Source organism: Rhinatrema bivittatum, chromosome 3, assembly GCF_901001135.1.
Source record: "Rhinatrema bivittatum chromosome 3, aRhiBiv1.1, whole genome shotgun sequence".
NCBI lineage: Eukaryota > Metazoa > Chordata > Amphibia > Gymnophiona > Rhinatrematidae > Rhinatrema > Rhinatrema bivittatum.
The window spans coordinates 159,916,846-159,938,856 of record NC_042617.1 but is presented as its reverse complement, the minus strand read 5'-3'; the positions used below and the strand labels follow the sequence as shown (position 1 = coordinate 159,938,856).

Sequence of the window (22,011 nt, the reverse complement as noted above, 5' to 3'; positions counted from 1 at the left end):
AAACCCCAGGAAGACACCCATACATTCTCATACACAGACACATCTTCAGGCAGGCACCCATGCATTCACACACATACACCCCCAGGCAGACTCCCATTCATACACATGCACACTAAAGGCAGACCCCCTCTCTTTCTTTTGCCAGCAACCTCGGAGCCTCTCTCATTTCTTTGCTGCCACTGTCACTGATGCCGCATGGCTATTGGGGAGGCGCTGATTGCTGCTATTGGCACTGAAGCCCATTCTGCTGCCTCCTCTGTGCATGCCCCGTGGGTTTCCACTTCCTCCATGTTGATCTCGTACATTGTGAGATCCGCATAGAGAAAGTGCTACTCTTGCACATTACCAAAGATTACATGTGCCAATCAGTAAAAAGTAATTTATTTATTTATTTATTTATTTTACCTTTGCTGTCTGATCTTAGTTTTCTAATCGGTTGGTCCCAGGCTTTTTTCTTCCACCTCCCCTTTCTTATTTTTTTGCCAATTCCTTTCATATTGTCTTTTTTTCTATTTCTTTTCTCTCCATCTATCTTCTTCCCTCAAACATACAGTCAGGTTCTCATTCTCACATGCTTTCTCTCTCTCACACACACACACACACACACAGGCTCTCACTGTCACATGCTCTCACTCATACAATCATTCATACACAGTCTCTCTCTTGCACATGCTGTCTGACTCTTACACACCCAGGCTCTCTCTCACTCCCACATGCTGTCTTGCTCAAGCACAGGCTCTCACTGTCACATGCTGTCTCTCTCACACACACACAGTCTCTCACATGCTGTCTCTGCAAACATTCAGGTCCTCACTCCCACACACAATCTCTCAACTCATCTCATACACGCACACAATCTCTCAACTCATCGCATACTCGCACTCTACGGGCCCTCAGCTTCTCTCTTACCTCTGGGCCTCCTCTTCACGGGTCGCTGCAGGATGGGCTCTGCAGCGGCCCTGATCTTCTCGGGCCAATCTGCGGCAGCGGCGGCCCCGATCTTCTCGGGCCGATCCGCGGTGGGGACCCTGCTACCGGGCCTCCTCCTCTTCTCAGCTCGCTGCAACAATGCTGCTCCTCTTCTGCATGTGGCTGATGCTCCTCCTCCTTCCTGCCCGTGCGGCTCCTTCAACATTTTTCTTCCGGGGCCTGGTTCTTCAATTAATCCCCTTTTTCGTTATGGGTACTATATAGACCAAGTTAATACATTTTTTAAAGCAAACTCTTGCCACTCAGATATTCTCTTCCAAAAAGAACGACTAACTTACAAGATCCAGTAAGGCCGACACACAAGTTTCGGTATGCAAAGTAATTGCTGAAGAGTAAAATAGATCTGTACAAGTTCAATGAAAACAGACTTAGCTAACGTTTCAGTTCTCTGGTGGGGTGTTTCTCAGGGCACAGAGCAAGACAAAGAAAGGATTTTAGAGGGGCAAATTTCAAACTGTGTGCTTTGCAGGGGGAGCAGTGTAATCAAGTTTAACATGCATGTTAAATTCCCAATCACATTAACGTGTAAACGCTAATATGTACATGAGGGCGTACCAAATGTGGTTTTATGAGGCCCTGTATTAGGGAGAGCAGATTTGTGCTTCCTTATTTATTTATTTAGTTGACCTGGAAATTTCCTCCTGCTCCTTTGTACTTTCAGTTCAATCAGAATAAGAGCTGGGATCTGGTGCAATGAGCTTTCGTTCACAACTGCGTGGACCATTTTTCCCTCTATTTTATAATCCCTCCCCCTCCCCAACCTACCTAGCCTGGTCATTGCAGTGATGACCCTGGACAGGGGGCCATGCACCAGTGCTAGGGTTGTCAACTGGTTCCAGATTTTCAGAGCAGGCGGAACCGGGGCCCCGGTTTTATCCCACCGCCTGCATGGTCTTGTAGTTTTGGGGGGGGTTTTTTGCTAGTAAACCCAACAGGGACACCCAGGGCTTGACATAAGATTATGGCGCCCATAGGCAGAGGACTGTGAAAATCAAAAAGCAGCAGGGAAGAGTCACAGTTTTTTGGCGCCTTCAGAATTTGCTGTTCTAGGCACTTGCCTGTGTGTTACTTGTGCCTAAATCTGGCCTGGGGAACACCAGAACTACAAGGCCATGCAGGTGGTGGGGTGGATCAGCCTGATCACTTTTATCAAGTTGAATAAAAAATGGCATTATTTAATAAGAAAGTCTATGCAAACATGCTGAGAAAATGCTGCCAAATTGCAGAAACTTTGCTGCAGAATGTCGATCGCTTGCTGTAGAAGCTACCCCAGAGCTGTTGCTGGAAACGGAGCGCTCTGTGTATAATTGTCTAACTCCTTGTTCCTTCCCATGATATACATCTTTTTGTAAATTCTTCTACCCTTGCTTATGCAAATGTCTTCTCTAGCGATTCATCTGTGCTCAGCTTCCAGGTAGACAATGAAATTCCTTTTATCCTCTTTTTAATGTATTTCCTGCCTGTTTTATTGCAATTTACTGAGTTATGGCAGTTGATCCTATTTATAGTCGGGGAAAGGAAAAAGCTTCAGTGGAGGCAGGAAAGCTAAGTTAGGAAAGAATAGGAGGAAGTGCGCGTACCATTTAATTCAACCCTCCAGAGCTGAGAGAGCTTCACTCAGCTGAGGTTGCCAAGCGTGGACTGATGGCATTTTGCATAGATTTTTTCAGGACTTTGCTTAAAGACAAAGGGCTAGCCAATGAATTTGAAATAAAGAGTTCTGCCAAAACGGGGAAATTAGAATATTTAAAGTGCTCCAAGAGAAACGTGTGTGAAGCCAAGGAAGGAGGTATTCAAATGAAAGGTAAGGGTCTTTGCTAAATGTTTTGCTGGGCTGTACCCCCTGCATGTAACACTTTTCATAGGCACTCATTTTACAGTGCCAGCCTGTTCCACCATAATCGCCTGCTAATTTTATCCTTGATAGTGTCTTGTAGGCTGTAGATGCATTATGCTAGAGTGAGAGCACCAATTGTCAAGGTTGTGTCTGTTTGTCCATATGCATAGTGGAAGATGGAAATCAATGAATAGATTTGGCTGAAATAACACATAATAATAATTGGGTCTAAAATGATCACAAGAGGCTTGTGATAATTTGCAGGAGGACCTTGCAAGACTGGTAGAAAGGGCATCCAAATGGCAGATGAATTTAATGTGGTCAAGTGCAAAGTGATGCATATAGAGAAAAATAACCCATGCTATAGCTACACGATGTTAGGTTTGATATTAAGAGTTAGTACTACCCAGGAAACAGATCTGGGTATCATAATGGAAAATACATTGAAATCATCGGCTTAGTGTGCTGCAGTGATCAAAAAAAGCAAACACAATGTTAGGAATTATTAGGAAGGGAATGGTGAATAAAATGGAGAATGTCCTAATGCCTCTGTATCGCTCCATGGTAATACCATAACTTGAATACTGTGCAACTCTGGTCACCACATCTCAAAAAAGATATAGTTGCACTGGAGAAGTTACAGAGAAGGGTGACCAAAATGAGAAAGGGCATAGATTTGCTCACCAATGAGGATAGGCTAAAGAGGTTGGGACTGTCAGCTTGGAGAAAAGATGACTATGGCGAGATATGATAGAGGTCTATAAAATCATGAAAGGATTTAACGGGTAAATGTGAATCAGTTATTTACTCTTTCAGATAATAGAAAGACTAGGAGGCAGTCCCTAAAGTTAGCAAGTAGCACATTTAAAACATATCAGAGAAAATTCTTTTTCACTCAATGCACAATTAAGCTCTGGAGTTTATTGCCAGAAGATGTGGTTAAGGCAGTTAGTGTAACTGCGTTTAAAAAAGGTTCAGATAAGTTCTTGGAGGAGAAGTCCATAAACTGCTATTAGTAACATGGGATCTATTTAATGTTTGGGTACTTGCCAAGTACTTGTAACCGGGATTGGAAACAGGATGCTGGGCTTGATGGACCCTCGGTCTGACCCAGCATGGCAACTTCTTATGTTCTTAATTATAATTTTGGTATAAATCCGTGCAAAATTTCAACTCCTTGACAACTTTCACCGTCAATCTTCTGTGACAACTTTCACCTGCAGTGAGGAAAAGAATCACACCTTTGTATCATGCTTCTAGCAGGTACTTTTCAACTTGCTTTTTCTGTTAGCTATTTTATCAGATTCCAAATAAAGATTTTATAACCCATGACAGATGCTTTCTTCTACTAGGCATTGCCACTTAATTAATATAGTCAATCTTAGACTTGTTTGTGGCACTCGAGAACCAGGGCACAGTTGCCAGGAATATGTCACAAGGCAAGGACAAAGCCAGTCCTGGCTTCACCCCATTGCATACCTGGCTTCTAGTTTTGAATTAAGAGATTCAGAATATATATTTTCACTTATTGGCATTTACTCTATTAGATTCTGATTTCAGCATGATGCCATCATTCACAATAGTTACACTGGAGCAGACTCACATATTTATATTTTACTATAATCTCTCCCTATTTTGGGAAAGCTTTTAAAAGAATGAACGCTGGGGGGAGGAAACAAGTAGGTGAGACTCATGAATTCTTTTCAAAGTCATGTCGTTTCAATGGATAAAGATTTACAAGGCAGCCCATGAGAACATGCTGATGTTTTCCACAGCTGGCCACAGGAGATTTGCAGGCAGCTCAACAAGGAAATAATGTTAACAGCCACACGCGGGCCACAGCTGGTCCTGGTGAAGGGGGGGGGGGGGGGGGGGGGGGGGGGACTGCACAGGCCGCAGGAAGTTTAGTAATCAACATTGTGGCACAGAGGACGGGGAAGCGAATCACATTTCAAATAACATTTATTCTCAAACTGTAAGAAAATGGAGTTTCGTTATTTATTTTATTCATCTCTATAATAAAAGTTGATTTTAAACAAAATGGTAAAGATCCAAGGGTGTTCCTTGGCCTCTGATCTCACTCTTTCCTTACGGCAGGAGCACGAGGGCACCCTGGAGTCTTTAGAAGCCTAAACTCATCAGGTGTAGCCAACTGGTACACAAATAATATACCACACTTTTTATACATGTCAGATATGCAGCATTTTTACAGAGTCTATATTATAAAACCAAAAGTCATTCTGTGCCTTTCTGTAACAGTAATCACTATTTTTTTCCCCATATTGTCATGTTTGAAAGCTTGACCATCCCTTTATTATAGAAAATGAAAGAGAGACTCGTGCTTATAAAAAGGTTAAGAATAAAGAGACACAAAGGGAAAGGTGCAAAGTTTGCAAGGGCAGCACCTGTCGCGCTCAGGCAGGCTGGATTCAGGCCTTTCCCCAGCAGGAATGGGGTATAGCGGCTTCAAAGGCAAAGCAGGACAAGGTCTTCTGACTGGCAGCTCCCTCCACCTTGGGCTGAGCTGAGAGATTCTGGGGTCCAGCAGGGCAGGAACTGGAGGCAGGGCTGGAACTGAAGGCAGGGCTGGAACTAGAGTTGGGCAGGCGCTGGCAACGGGCAGGAGCTGAGGATTGGCGAGAACTGGAGATAAGGATGGGAACAGGAGCCAGGGCCTAGAGCTGGTGACTGGGACTAGAACTGGAGGCAAGGCAGGAGTGAGATACAAGAGCTGAAACTGAAGGCCCATAGGGAGGACTGGGCTGGACAAGTCAAGCACAGGACAAGACTAGGACTGGAAAGGACCATAAGAACAAGGCAAAGAATGGACAGACAGAGGAAAACAGGAACTAATGCAGTACAAAGTACATATAAGACAAAACAAGCAAGCAACAGACAAGGAGGCCTATGCAGGCCATATGGCAAGGCAAGGTGAGACAAGAAGAAATGAAGGTCACAAGCAGGCAGGTGAAAGAGTATTTGTCACCCTAAGCAAACATTCAGTCATGCACTCCCTTCCAACTTGCCTATTGCTGGCAGCTCCAGCACAGCACTCCTTCCTATAGGGGGCAGTGGCTCCAGCACAGCGCTCCTTCCTATAGAGGGCAGTGGCTCCAGCACAGCGCTCCTTCCTATAGAGGGCAGTGGCTCCAGCACAGCGCTCCTTCCTATAGGGGGCAGTGGCTCCAGCACAGCGCTCCTTCCTATAGGGGGCAGTGGCTCCAGCACAGCGCTCCTTCCTATAGAGGGCAGTGGCTCCAGCACAGCACTCCTTCCTATAGGGGGCAGTGGCTCCAGCACAGCGCTCCTTCCTATAGGGGGCAGTGGCTCCAGCACAGCGCTCCTTCCTATAGAGGGCAGTGGCTCCAGCACAGCGCTCCTTCCTATAGAGGGCAGTGGCTCCAGCACAGCGCTCCTTCCTATAGAGGGCAGTGGCTCCAGCACAGCACTCCTTCCTATAGGGGGCAGTGGCTCCAGCACAGCACTCCTTCCTATAGGGGGCAGTGGCTCCAGCACAGCGCTCCTTCCTATAGAGGGCAGTGGCTCCAGCACAGCACTCCTTCCTATAGAGGGCAGTGGCTCCAGCACAGTGCTCCTTCCTATAGAGGGCAGTGGCTCCAGCACAGCGCTCCTTCCTATAGAGGGCAGTGGCTCCAGCACAGTGCTCCTTTCTTGAGCAGTATTTGATCTGGCACAGCACCTCTGTACTTTGCATTGGTAGGATTTTGCTGTCCCCAAACGTTTGGTGTTCTAGGAAACCACCTAATTTGCCTAATGGAAGCACAGGGCCTGGTCACAAGGCAGAGCCACGCCAGACTAGAAGGCCCAAAGACCACGAGGCAAGGCATAAGGAGGCCACAAGACAAGGCAAGAAGGCCAAGGAGACCACATGAAAAAGTAAGAAGGCCTAAGAGGCCACAAGGTAAGATAGGAAGGCCAAGCAGCAAGGGGAAACAAGAAAGCCACAGTGGCCATGCAGTAGCAAGGTAAGGCAAGGTGAGTCAATGCAAGGAGCTGTGGAAGAGGCAAGACTTATGTTCTTCTTATGACTAAATAGGGCTGGCTTTGTTGTGTCATAGAGGGATTAAGTAGGTGGTTAGAGCAGGAAAGAGTGTGGCTCTGTGAGAACCTCTGCTGGTGAGGGGGCTACCTAGCAGCCAGGATAGTTACAGCTTCTGTGCCACATGGTAGGTTCCAGAGAGTGTGAACTTCTCCATTTGGAATCCTAGTGGTAACGCCCCAGAGTTTTGTGAGCATGCTTTAGAGGGAATAGTTCAGTGATTCAGAGAGAATCCGTGTATACAATGTGTGAATACAGAAACTGAGAGACAAAAGGTCTAGTAACAAGGCAGTAGAGGAAATGACAGACTCCTGGTGAGATCACGATCTTCTGGGAAGAATATGCAACCCCATCTGTGAGAGACTTCCAGTCAATGAGCAACATGAAATGGGAATTTGATTCCTATTGTGAATTCTTCTATGAGAGGGAAAAATGCCAGAATGGAGAAAGAGAAGAGGGATACATACATTATCAAAGAAGGAAAGGAATAGGCAGCATGCCTTTAAAATCCTTAAGTCATGTCTAAGAGATGCATTATGTAACTTCAGGAATCTGTCCGTGAAAACTCTGAAATGCTCACTCCTAATGCTGTGTACATTCAAGCGTACCTAGGAAGCAGCTTGTAAAAAAAACAAAGCAGATTTGCAGTTGGGTTCTGACTTAAGAAAACTGTGTTGCCAAGGAGGGAAGTGGTCACTTTGACTCTGAGTACTTTCACCTGTAGTCCACTAGACCAACTCGAGTGAGCACAAGTTAAAAAGAAAAACCACCCTGAGACTGTTTGGGACTTTCCTCTTGATCTCTATTTACGTAAGCAATGTGAAATCCTTAAAAGTCACATTGTATTCCCTAAATACAAATTGCCTGTCTGCATTGTCAAGTGTTGTCACTTCTGAGTAGGAATAAACCTATTCTGGTTAATCATTTTTCTGCAATTAATTCTGTTTGTTCAGTTGGGGAAGAAACTGCATAGCTTATCCTGTTTTGCACCAAGGTCCTAATGATTCATGATCTTACCATAGCTGCTTTAAAAAAAAGAAAGACGTACTTATTGTAGAACTATGCTGGTGAATTGCAGCAATAGCATGGAACGCATTTGCAGATAATATGTTATACCTTGGGCTGGTTTGAGGAACGAATGATCACCATACCTGGAGACCTTGGATTTTACCTTTTACTGAGGTACGAGGAAGAGAGCCGAGCTGAAGAGCACGAGCTTGCCCCTTTTCAATCAAGTATAACTGCTCACATTTATATGGTTTCTGGCATGTTTCTGATTAGGACCCTCAAATGGATTTTAATGGTGTGAAAGAATGTAATGGAGGATCCGGAAATCAGCCTCAGCTAGGGAGACACATTTTGAACGCTGTCCCGAAGACTCGCACGCTGGCTGGCTTACTTGTTGTTGTGGTTCAACTTACTTCAGGTTGGGCCCTGAAGTAAGTTGAACCACAAAAAAAAAAAAAAAAGGAAAGATAAGGATAGGGTTTAGGGGCTGGGGAGAAGAGCGGAAGAGGGAGGGAATATAGGTAGGGGGGTAGGGAAGTTCCCTCCCAGTCTGCTGCTTAATTGGAGCAGACTGGGATGGAACTGGGGAAGGCCGAAATTCTTTGCCATGTTGAAATTGCAAAAATCCCCCTCCCCTTGTGCGCGTTGCCCTCACATACACACACGGATTATAAAATCCTGCAGGCATGTGCACACGGCCCACAGATTTTAAAACATGCGCTTGCCGGCGATGCACATAAAGCCCTGGGATGCGTGTATGTCCTGGGGCTTGCAAAAAGGGGCGGGTAGGCTCCAGGCACAGCGGCCATTTGCTGGTGTGCTGGGGCTCGCGTGCGCCAGAATAAAAGAAACAAAAGAAAAAGGTAGGGGGGAAAGGGTGGAAGAGGTAGGGGAAAGGAAGGTGGGGTGGGGGGGGGGGTAGGGAAGTTCTCTCCGAGGCTGCTCCAATTTCAAACGGGGGGGGGGGGGGGGAAGGCAGCGCATCTCGGCCCGGGCTCAGTGTGTGCAAGGTGCACAATTGTGCACCCCCATTGCGCCCGCCGACCCACGATCTTATAAAATGCGCGCACCTGCTCGCGCATGTTATAAAATCGCGTGTCCATGTGCGCTCGCCAGATAGCGCGTGCACGTAGACACGCTCGCGCTGTTTTAAAAATCTACCCCCATGCGTGCATTTACAGGTGAAAAATTTAAAATATGCCTAGAATGCATAAATATGCTCATATGCTCCTAATTTTAAGAGGATATGCGAGCAAAGCTACTTCGCGTATCTTCTATACGACTTTGCTGGCTTCTACACGAGTATGTATGCAGAGGGACATTCCCAGTTTTACCAATGAGTCCACCAATTGGGCCAGGTAACCTCGAGGTCTTTCAGACCTCTCTGGTCTTTCTCCTGCACACACCCCCAATTGACCAGGATTCCTCACTCTGTCATGTAAACCCTAAAATGCTGGATCTGCAGACTTGCTCCTCATCAGGAGCAGCAATAAAGTTACGTGGATAACAAGCCTGCGTGTGTTGCAGCCACTGGATTTCAAATACGGATTTATGTGTGTAAGCATTAGCTCTGCCCCAGAAAGCCCATTCCCCAACCCATTTCCGCCCCTTATTTTTAACAGGCACAAGAGTCCAGTCATGTGTAATTCGTGACTTTTTAAAAATCTGCGTTGCTCGTACGTGGCCCACAGACGTGTTGCGTGGGCTCTTTTGCACGAGCAACATTTTTAAAATCAACGCCTTCGAGTTTCGAACCGCAAAGGCATGACGCTGCACTTCTTCACATTCAATCCTAACTGCCAAGCCTACAACCAGGCTTTCTTAGATCACTTCGCACCTTCTCTACTGCTTCTGGGGTGTATTACAGGCACGACGCTGACGCAGCTAACCGATGCCCTCATTGTGAAACATGTCAGGGTACACACGTACCTCGAGATGTAAGCCCAGTCTTCCAAACCAATGCACACAGGTATCTTGTGTTTTGAAATCGGTTTGTTTTTGTGTGGCTTGAAAGTATGTACGTATCTTTGCAGTTAGGAGCGCCCTACTGAAAATTTACCCTTGCGTGGGCAAATGCGGTTTTTGCATTGGTCTTGTTATGCAGGTAACTTTATAGCACTCCTTAGTTATAATGGAGGTAAAAGGAGAGGGAAGGGGGTATAACATGAGCTTCTGGGATAAAAGGTAACAAACCAAGGTTTGTAAAACCACAGCATTTCCTGCAGCAGGAGAAAAATATTCACTACTTGCTTAAATTACTGTAAACTTTGGCTGAGACCAAAGAGAGTCTCAACAAGAAGTCAAGTAGCTGAGACACAATACAAATGATGAAACGATTGCAACTGCCAGTGCCAAAATGGATGTTTCGTGTACACTGTGGTGCATAGTACCCACGGGATTTTCTATGTAGGTGAAATTTCAATGGAACATAATTCACATTGATTTCAAATCACATCTTACATGGGTTATATTTCTCCCCCAGCATAAACACACCTCCGGGAAGGCCTCCTCACAGCCCAGCTAAAAACACGCATGCCCCAGAAGACTTGCGCCTACTTTTAAATGTATTGAGGGGGCGCAATTTTCAGATGGTCAATTTGTTCAGGCTAATTGCTATTTACCCGGGTAAATGGCTTTGAATATTGCCCTCCTATATCTGATTTCGTTAGATGTTCATCTCTTCCTGCCTGCTATTTACCATATACCTACTGGCACCAATGCAAAGCGATTTCAGTTGTGCTGGAAATGCATGTGACTTGAATAATTTTGAAACAGGTTCTGGCCTGTAAACTGAAATTTGACATGGAAGCATAAAAGCTGTGTTGTGAGGTCTTTGTTACAGTTTTGGAAACTAAAAGGCAGTAAGGGCCAGTTAGAGTATATTCATTTCTGTATGTGTGAGTGTATATATCTACATTGTCAGTGAGATATCATTTTTATAACTAAAAATCCATGAGAGCTAGGAGGCTGGCAATTCAAGCTGTGTATTGGCTACATCCGGTTTACTGCAATAGCTAAACTTGGCTTTAGTTATTTTCATTGTGGAAGAATATGATAATATACTTTATCATGCCATGGTGTCAGCTTATTATAGGTAATCAATGGAAAAAGTAATTGGTCAAGCTTTTACTAAAGGTTATAGCATAAAAGAAAGATTCTTGTCATGAAAGAATGTTAAATAGGTTCTAATTTATTTCCTAGGTTCTGGGTTCATTTCTTGTACTGTACATGAGAGATGGGGTTGATTCAACTTTTGGCATTCTTTATCTAGCAGCCCTGAGGGTCAGTTCACCCCTCAAGGTTGTGGCCACCATTAGGCGAACGGTGCCCAAATTTCACAGTTCAGAAATGGGGATCTTCACCCACTATTTGGTATGCTTTGAAAGACTCCAAAGGTTATTTGGAAGGAGACATATAAAGATATTCAGAACACACAAGAAGCAGAGCCTAAATATGATCTCCATTATTGGGGTTCTCTCTGCCTCTGTTCCCGCCTACAAGCTCAAAAGGTTATTCACGCACTCATTATGTAGCTTTGATTTGCTTCCCCAAAGCCTCTACTATGATGCACATCTACTATGCGCACGCCGGTGCATGCATGTTATAAAATCAGATGGCCATGCGTACATATGCACCAGATTTTAAAATATACGCGCGCATTTGCGGGCGGCATGCGCTGGGAGCCCGAATTTTCCATTAATAGGCTTGACGCCACAATTGGTCCTCCCTCAGTTCCCTCCCAGTCCACTGGTAGGGACCTTCCTTACCCCCCTGCATAACCTTCCTTTCCTTTTCCCTTTCCACCCCGACCCCTAACCCCTACCTATCTACCTGAAAGTTGTTTTTTTCCCTACTTACTGCTCCTCAAGCGCACGGTTCCCTGGGACAGCGGCTAATGGCCACTGTCCCAGCCGGCCTCTGCCCCACCCCGCCCCGCCAAGACCACACCCCCGCCCGCCCCTTTGGAGAGGCCCGGCACGTCTGTGTTTAACAGGGGTTATGCGTGCGGCCCAGACACATTCTAAAATGCGCATTCAAGGCCCAGCGCACACATAAAGCCTGTTTTATTTACACGCGTGGGCTTTGAAAATTTAGGCTTAAGGCAGGAGTAAGCCTTAATGGCTTTCCTTAGCTGTGAGGAAAACAGAGATGAATTGGGATCTGTGGCAAGGCAGCAGGAATTAAATTGAACAGATTGGATGGGCCTTATGTGCCATCATATTTTATTTGTCTCTGTTTCTATGCCCCCATACCTCTCATTATTTCCTATGGAAGAATACAATTATGTTTTCTTTTTCATACAGCCATGGAAATTCATGGGAGTTGGTCCATGTCACCATCCTTCCTTTTTCTTTGATTGCATGGGAATGAAACTGGAAAAATGTCTCAGAACAAGTTGGAAAAGGTCCCATTTTGGAACCATTTCTCTCTGCTTTTATGGGGTAATTTTAAAGTTATGCCTGTACTTCATAAACTGCGTGGCAGTGGCTGCACAATTTATCAGATGCCACTTATCTCTGCCCCTAAAGTACGCACATATGTGTCAGTATACACACATTTTCTAATGCAGGGATCTTCACAGTCTGTGCACATATCTAATAAAAGTATGCATACATATTTTATGCATGAAATAATTGTAACCTGTGCATGAAATTACCCTCAGCTTAGGCAGTAGAACATAGCACGCCAGATAGAGACAGTGCCACATGAAAAGATACTTGAAGACATACACAAGAGGCACCATGATAGACAATTACGGCCACAGCCTGCTGGATTCTCATACCTCTGTATTTTAGAAACTCCGAACGCCAGCATTGTCTATAACTCTCGAGGACCAGATCTGTCCTCCCCTGTTATACAATGAGGAGAACTGTATGAGGATGGAAGGTAATTTCAGCCCTGCCAACTAAGCATTTTCCCATAAACACAAAATGATGGTAAATGTTTCGTAAATAGGCCCTCAAGAAAAATTTGTAGTCTGGAGTTCTCAAATGCATTCTTTTCCCATGAACTGTATTCTAATCTATGGCTTAGTTGATCACTGTTCTAGGTTTTGTTCGATTTGAAATATAGCGAATGCTACAGTATTTGTTGTTACTGGTTAGGACCCAATACTTTATTAGAGATGTTGCTCAAACAACATCTCCAGTACTACCAGCAACTTCTGTGGTATAATAATTAAAAACTGTCCATGTAAAATGAGAGGACTGTTTTGGATTTAATAAGATTTAGCCTATGAAGAGAAAGTAATTTTCAATATCCATTTCATCTTTCTGCCTTGTTTTTTTTCCTGGAACGTGCAGTGGTAATAATGATCATAAATGTCCTTGGAAACTATTTTTTTTTTTTTATGGCATGCAATGTTAAAGGGGGACTCGATGCTGTGGGTGTTGCTGCTACATTCCAATCCCACCCAAGGGAAATTCTGTTTGCTTGTTTCAGATTGTAACAATATGATGACTCTCAATAAGCTACATATAAAAAAAGGAGTTATTTGAAAGATGATTACAATTTATGGAGGTGGTTTCTAAATAACTGGTGTAGTTCCAAATGGCTTGAGTACTTTTTTTTGCATGCACTTATAGTGAATTTTCAAAGAGAAACCACCTGAGTAGTTCTTTTTGAAAATTAATTAGCGTAAAATGCATGTTTTAAAATTGGCCGCGTACGTTGCGCATTCTGTTCTACTTGAGCGACCAAGAGGGGTAGAATTTTATTTATTTAGAAAACGTTGTTCCCGTTCTCTCCGATGTTCAGAGCGGGGTACATAAAAATATACGTTCTTTAAAAACTACAGTTCAGCCATATCGACATACACACAATTCGCACACCGATAACAAAGAGAAATAACGCAGCCTGACCGAGTGACGAAGTTACCCTTAGACCTGGAGTTCGAAGGCTTGCTTAAAAAAAAAAAAAAATGCACCTTCAGTTGTTGCTTAAATGTCTGAGTGCAAGTACTCATTCTCAGATAATCTGGCAGTGCGCTCCACAAGATAGGCCCTGCCGCTGAATGAGCTCTCTTTCGGGTCTCTCTCTGACAGGCAAATCGTAGTGATGGATCCTGAAGCAGCCCATGATGTATCAATCTTAAGGTTGCGTGGGGGGGTTATAAAATCTCGGAGATCCAAAGGGGTCACATTGTTGTTCATGAATTTATGGATCAAAGACACATATTTAACCCGCTATTGCAGGGGGAGCAAGTGCAGTGACTGGAGCCCGATATACTGTATTTCCCCTACTGCCAGAGTTTGTCAGCATGCGTGCCGCAGTGCTCTTTACCAAACTGCAGTGCCCGGAGGGACTCCGACATAGACAGAGTTACAGTAACTGAGAGATGTCAAAACTAATGCCCGCAGCACCAGGCAAAAATCGCAAGAGATCAGCAAAGGCTTCAGCCAGTGCAGGAGGGATAAATAAAAATAAATGCGCCCCTTGCAGCTGCCTTCATCTGTGCATGAAAGGAGAGGTCCGATTCCAATGAAACTCCCAGATCTTTTATCTATGGTACAATTGGCATTGTGATTCCGTCAGCTTGAAGCGGATGCTGGGGGTAGATTAATCAATGTGAAATGACTCATTCTGACAATTTTGGTCTTATTCAAATCCAGTGCTAATTTAATAACTGACAAATATATTGAGACAAAAGCGAGTGGTGGATTTTAGTACCAAAAAATGAACATTGCCCACATAAATATGGTACCCAACACCAAGCCCAGTGAGAAGTCTGCAAATAAGTGCCATATAGATGTTAAATAGTATTGCTGACAGAATGGAACCTTGCGTTACGCCTGTTTTCACTTTATGCTTTGAGGAGGAAATGTTAGAGTCAATCCTGGCTTGCTGCATCCGAGCAGACAAATAGGATGTATACCATGCAAGAACAGTACCCATGCTCCCAATCTGCCTTAATCTAGCTATTAAAGTAATAAGATTAAGGGTGTCAGTAGCAGCTATGATGTCCAAAAGCACCAAAAAATACTAGGACCAGTCACGAAGTGTGAGCCCTTCAGCCGTGGTGGGATTGGCGCTGCCTGGCTAGCGAACCAGCTGGGCCTCCACTGACAGTAGGCAGACTCGTTCAGTCTGGGACAGGAGCTACACTTAACCTTTACCAGTCTCTTCCCCAGCAGGTTGAGCCCTTGAGTTCTGAGGCTGGCAGAACTTAGATGAGGGTCCCATGGAGAGTGATCAGGCGGAGTCAGAAACCAGGCAGAGATCAGGCAACGTTGGAATCCAGGCAAAGGTCAGGGTAAGCAGGGAACAAGCAACATCAGTATGCAAAGCAGGTGTCAAGATCCAAGAAGCAGTCAAAGAAGAACGGCATGGAACCTAGGCTAGGAGGAGGACAGGGAGAAGTGGAGAAGAACAGGAGCAAGGCAAGGCAGGAGCAAGGAAGCAACACATACTGCAGGCAGCTAAGAACGGCAGGACAACCTGTTGCAAAGGTATTAACTGGGATTTAAATACCCAGCCACATTGACGTCATCAGGAAATGTCACGGGTAAGGTTCCCACCATGGGGCCTATTTAGTGGGCCGAGTTGTGTGTACGCACATCTAGAGAGAAGTGGGCCGCGTCCAGCCACAGATGATGGCAGCATCTCTGCTGTGGCTGAGGATCGCGCCATCCCGGGGTGACTGAAACTGGTCGTGGGGCAAACCCACAATCGGCCAAACATTACAGGACCCAATGATCAAATTCTCACCTGAAGACAATCAAGAGTTGACAATAAGCAATTCTCCATATTAAAAATCTTTCTAATGCCAATGGATATCGATCAGATGTCTTACTGTGAAAATGTAATGCATGCACTCTATTTTCCTTGCCTGACCTAAGGACGCCCCTGGGAATATCTCTTTGTAACCTAAATGAAAGCAGCATGAGCAGTATGAAAGCCGGTGTATACTTTTCACAGCGTAGAGGACAACAATTCTCATGGCTATTAACCTGAGCATGTTATGTTTTATTTTGAGGGTATCAAACAACCTGCATAGGCTAAAGTCTATGGGTGCTTTTTACCTGCAGGCTTCGGTCAGAATTGTTCAAGCAGATTTATGTGCGAATGTCCACTTTGAAAATGTGCGGCTGGGTGTGCAGCCCCACGCAGCGCAGGCACACAAACATTACAGCTGCTCGAGACTGGGTGTGATCATGTGCGTGTGGATTGACACAGGTACTTTGAAACTTAAAAGCATGCATGTAAATCCCAATCCCAGCATAACTCCGCCTTGCAACTCCTATTTATTATGCGCCCAAAAATACACGCGAAATCATGTCCCTATTGTAGGGACCCTTTGGATCCCTCATTATCTAAAACTGCCCTAGCTTACGGTTAGGGATTTTTCAGCACTTTGCAAACCTTCACTTACTGATTCCTAATCGAGGTCGACCAGGATTGGTCAGCAAAGCCATCTAAAAGCAGGTCGAGCATGTGCACATAGGCTGCTTTATTTTTGGAGAGAGAGGAAGAGAGTAAGAGACGTTCCCAACTTCAGGCCCCACAGCCTGTTCTTCAAAAGGGAAAGGACTCTACCCTTGACAGCCTCCTCATGTCACTGGGAGGGATTGTTATGAGAGAAGAAGATACAATTTTGGAAAAGTATGTCTTTTGCAAAGAGTTTATTTTTTTCCAGACCTGCAATTGCCCAGGAGGGATGTCATGTGAGTTTGTTCCTGTTTTTGGAAGGAATCTTTTATCTACCATTCTTGCCCACCAGAGGAAGGAGTTGTTCTTTTTTTTTTTTTTTTTTTTAATATATTTTTATTAAGGTTTTCAATGACAACAATAACCAACATGAACAACAGCAAAAACATAGCATGATACTAAAGAACAAACTAACCCACCCCCCCTCCCTCCCTCCCACCCACCCACAGTATCCAGTATAAGGCATAAGGGAAGGGGTGAGGTATGAGTACGTGTCCTGATTCCAATTACAGGGCTGGGAACTACAGAGCTCTGCTAAAGAAAGGGCAAAGCGGGCAACAACTACTGCGTCTACCCGAGCCCCGCATCCTCTGGGACCGAGCGCCAGGTTGCCGGTATAGGACCGGTGTGTGGCCCTAAATGCTCGGTAAAAGCCGCCCAAATCTGAGAAGTCTGTATAAGCTTCTTTGGCGTGGCCGTCGTAACCAGGGCGTGTTCCATAGAACAGAGATTCACCAAACGCCCAAACCAGCGTTCATAGCTAGGGCGGTGTGTCTGGAGCCACTCTGCCAAAATAAGTCGTTTGCCCACCAGGCCAGCCTTAGCCACAAAAAGTCGCCGGGGGGTGGATAATGGTGTCAAAACAGGAACGTCCGCTCCAAATAACCAAAGATGGGGGTGGAGCGGCAACTTAACTTTCAGAAAAGCTGAACAGGCGGCACAAATTTCTCTCCAAAAGTGGAGTATCACTGTGCAGTCCCAAAAGCAGTGAAAGTATGAGGCCGGGTCCATAGCACATTTGGGACACCGGGAAGAGGGTGTTATTTTCATTTGCTTGGCCCGTTGTGGCGTAATGTAACATTGCCAAAGAAACTTATACTGAGTCTCCCGCAATATAATATTATCGGACACAGTAGACAAATCCAGGAAACATTGCTTAAATTCCGACAATGTGAGAGAGAAAAGATCCCAGGTTGCCCATTTCTCATAGAGAGAATCCATCGAATGAGGATTAAGCATAGGGTTTCCTTGTAAAAGTAAGAGATGGCAGGTTTTCCCCCCCGCCCCACCTGAACAACGTCTCGGAGGCGCTGGGCCGCTGGGGTGTCCGCTAATGAGGTCTGTCTAGACTTAATAAAATGTGTAATTTGGAAGTATGCATAAAGGTCAGTGGCTGGCAAGTAGGAGTTGTTCTTTTTTGGACTTTGATTACATTGTATTGGAACTTTCTGTCATCAGAAGCTAAATTCGTAGTGTTTAACAACAGAGAATGATGGGAGATCCTTGCCTTTCTAAGAGCCTGTTCCCTAAACTCCAGAGTGGGACTGTTAGGGTTTCCAAAGAAAACACTGAGACAAGGCACCTTGGACCGTTTGTTTTGTATGAAGATTTTCTAAGGATCTATTTTTGCAAATTGGATTTTAAAAGTGCCCAATCTGTTTCTTCGGAGTCAAAGTGATCTGCAAGCAGAACATCTAAGAATGAGTACAAGGGAGACTGTATCTTCTGGAAGAGTGAGAGTCTGGGTGACCTGGTCCCCACCCCTATGAGTCTAGGATCAAAATAACCCTGACACCCCAATGGTCTGTGTAAATTGTGGACTGGGTCTGAGAGAGGGAAGAGAGATCTGGGAGAGGCAATGCCCTTGGGGTTATCTGTGTGCCCCTGCATTACATGAAGCCCACCAGTTAGCGATCTACTATTTGTAGAATGATAACTGGTTAAAGGATAGGAGACAAAGAGTAGGACTGACTCGTCATTTCTCTCAATGGAGAAAGGTAAATAGTGGAATATCACTGGGATCTGTACCGGGGTCAGTGCTTTTTAACGTGTTTATAAATTATCTGGAAAAGGGAGTTATGACTTATGAGTGAGGTGATCAAATTGGTAGATGACACAAAATTGTTCAAAGTTGTTAGATCACAAGCTGATTGTGAGAATTTGCAAAGGATCTTGTGAGATTGGAGGATTGGGTATCTAAAAGTAGAAGAAATTTAATGTGGACAAGTACAAAGTGATGTAAATAGGAATAAACACTGTGCAAACAGGGATAAACACTGTGGGGTAGATTTTATAAATTTACGCGCGTGCGTACTTTTGTTCGCGCACCAGGCGCGAACAAAAGTACGCTGGATTTTATAAGATACGCGCGTATCTTATAAAATCCGGGGTCGGCGCGCGCAAAGGGGTGCACATTTGTGCAACTTGCGCGTGCCGAGCCCTGCATGTGCTGCCCATTCCCTCCGAGGCCGCTCCGAAATCGGAACAGCCTCGGAGGGAACTTTCTTTCTACCCCCCCCCCCCCCCCGCACCTTCCCTTCCCCTATCTAACCCACCCCCCCCGGCCCTATCTAGAACCCCCCCCACCTTTATCGGAAAAGTTACTACTGCCTCCGGGCAGTAGTAACTTACGCGCGCCGGCGTGGCAGGCCCCGACACAGGCCACGCCCTCGGACCACCCACACACCCCCGGTCATGCCCCCAATCCCAAACCGTGCCCCCCTAGCCACGCCCCCAACCGCCCCTTTTTGCAAGCCCCGGAACTTATGCGCACGCCGAGCCTATGCAAAATAGGCTCGGCGTGCGCAGGGAGGTTTGGGGTAGGTTTTCGGGGGGGGTACGCGCGTATCTTACGTGCGTACCCCTTTGAAAATCTACCCCTGTGGATCCATAAAGTCTAGAGGATGTGAATGAAGAGTGGGTGGCTCGCGGGAATGCCGGCTACTGCCTGGAGATAATATCCTTATTCAATAAACATACTCACGGTTAATGAGACTCCAACATTGCTCTAAGCTTCAACGGCAAGAGGAAATGTGGAAAAAAGGATTTGCATTCACAAAAAATCGGGGAGTAGCTTGCTTGTTACGATGGTTACTACCCCAAACCAAATAAGCCTGATACTTCACTTTCAATACATATCCAGCATAGCTCTCTGCTTCAACGGTGGGGAGAAAGACTGATACTTCACGCATTTCCAGCATAGCTCTCTGCTTCAACGGCAGGGGAGAAAGTCTGATACTTCACTTTCAATGCATATCCAGCATAACTCTGCTTCAACGGCAGGGGGGAATGAAGAAAAGTGGATCTATATACAGACAACAACCAACAAGGACTGAATTACATAGTCGGAGTAAACAAGCATGGGTGTAGCTTGCTTATTACGGCGGTTACTACCCCTAACTAATTAAGCTAGTTATTTCATTTAGATGCAGTTCCAACATTGCTCTCTACATTAATGGTGGGGGTGGAAGGGAAATAGAACCAAAAGGATACTAAGAGCCAAGAGTAACAGATAGGTATGAGAAAAAAAAAAGTGCGAAGCTTGCTGGGCAGACTGGATGGGCCATTTGGTCTTCTTCTGCCATCGTTTCTATGTTTCTATAATCCAGACTACTGGCATGCAATGCTGGGTTCCATCACCACCAGGAAAAGGATTTTGGAGTCATAATGCACAATGCCAGTGCCATAATGGTCAAAAAAGAAAACAGAATGTTAGAATTATAAGGAAAGGAATAGAAAATAAAGCAGACGCTGTCATAATGCTTCTCTATGAATCCATGGTATGACTGTACCTTGAGTATTATGTGCAGTTCTGGTTGCCCTAGCTTAAAACAAAGGCATAGTGGAATTAGAAAAGGCACAGAGAAGGGTGAGCAAAATAATAAAAGGGATGGACCAATTCCTCTATGAGGAAATCTTAAAAGCGGTAAAGGATCTTGAACCTGGAGAAGAGACAGCTGCGAGGAAATATGATAGAAATTATAAAAACGTGAATGCAGTGGAACGAGTAAATAGGGAACCGTTATTTACCCTTTTCAATAGTGCCAGGATTAGGGAACACGCCATAAAGCAAATAGGTAGCACATTTAAAATAAATTAGACAAAGTATTTTTTTCACTCTGTGCACAATTAAACTGTGGAATTTGTTGGTAGAGAATGTGGTGATTGCAGTTAGCATAGTTGGGTTTAAAAAGGGTTTGGACAAATTCCTGGCAGAAAAGTACATCAACCATTATTAGGAAAATCACTACTTATCTTTGGTTATGAGCATAGGGATTGGATCTATTCTTTGTGATCTTACTGGGTACTTATGACCTGAATTGTCAGAGATAGGATGATGGCATAAAAAGACATAAGGGCCTATTTAGTTTGCCCATCTGCAACTAATTTAGCTTTACAATTCCCATCACTCCCTCACAGATTCCTTGTATTTATTACATGCTTTCTTGAATTCAGATACTGTTTTTGTCTCCACCATTTCCATTAGGAGGCTATTCCATGCATCCACCTCCCTCTCTGTAAAGAAATATTGCCTAAGATTATCCTGTCTACCCCTTTTCACTCTCATCCCATGTACCCTTGTTCTAAAGCCTTGTTTCCTATGAAAGAGGCTCGCCTCCTGTGCATGGAAACCATTGAGATATTTGAATGTTTCTGTCATATCTTTCCCTATCTCACCTTTCCTCAGGGTTTACATTTTTAGATCTTTAAGTCCATCCCCATATGCTTCAGAACAAAGACCACTGACCATTTTAATAGCCACCCTCTGGTCCGACTCCAACTGGTTTATATCCTTTTGAAAGTGCAGTTGTGCACAGTATCCCAAAAAGAGGTCTCACCAGGGACTTATACGGGAGCAATATCACTTTCCTTTTTCTGTTGTCCATTCTTTTTCCTTTCCATCCAAACATCTTTCTGGTTTTTGTCTTGCTTTATCCACCTGTTTGGCTACCTTAAGATCATCAGATACAGTCATCCCCCGTTCCTGCTCTTCTTTCATGCTTAGAAGAATTTCACCTCCAATACTGTACCTCTCCCTTGGGTTTTTGCAACCTATGGGGCAGATTTTATAACATGTGCGTGTGGCGTACATGTGCGTGCGCTACGCAGGCGCACGCATGTTATAAAATCTGGGGTCGGCATGCGCAAAGGGGAGCACAATTGTGCGCCTTGTGCGCACCGAGCCTGCTCTGAGCCGCGCTGCCTTCCCCTGTTCCCTCCCAGGCCGCTCCGAAATCAGAGCGGCCTCAGAGGGAACTTTCCTACCCCCCCACCCCACCTTCCCTTCCTTTCCCCTACCTTCCCCGGCTTTTCCCCCTTACCTTTGAGGCCTTCTTTTTTTTGTTTTAAAACTTACTTCAGCGCTGGGGCTGAAGTAAGTTGTGCCGGCCGACTGCCGGTGCGCGATCCTCAGCCCAGCGACCGTGCGGAGGCCTCTGGCCAAGCCTCTGCCCCGCCCCCCAGACCACCCCTCCCTGCCCCCTTTCCCGCCCCTTTTGTAAAGCCCTGGGACTTACATGCATCCCGGGGCTTTATGCGCGTCACTGGGCCTTTTGAAAATAGGCCCGGCGCGTGCAGGGCAGGTTACGTTTTTAAATCCTCTGGATTTACGCGCATAAATCCTTTTAAAGTCCAGCCCTGCATGCATTACTCTGCATTTTGTAGTATTAAATCTTAGCTGCCAGGCTCT

At 45.2% G+C, this 22,011-nt stretch overlaps 1 protein-coding gene across 1 annotated transcript in view; it reads left to right on the top strand.

The window, feature by feature from the left end:
* Positions 1-2,627: 2,627 nt before the first annotated feature.
* The window catches only part of RASGRP3 (RAS guanyl releasing protein 3), a 305,296-nt gene continuing 285,912 nt past the window's right edge, over positions 2,628-22,011 (top strand). The window contains exon 1 of the mRNA XM_029593882.1: positions 2,628-2,794. The gene's annotated coding sequence lies outside the window, so the exon portion shown is untranslated. The remainder of the gene's footprint in view (positions 2,795-22,011) is intronic.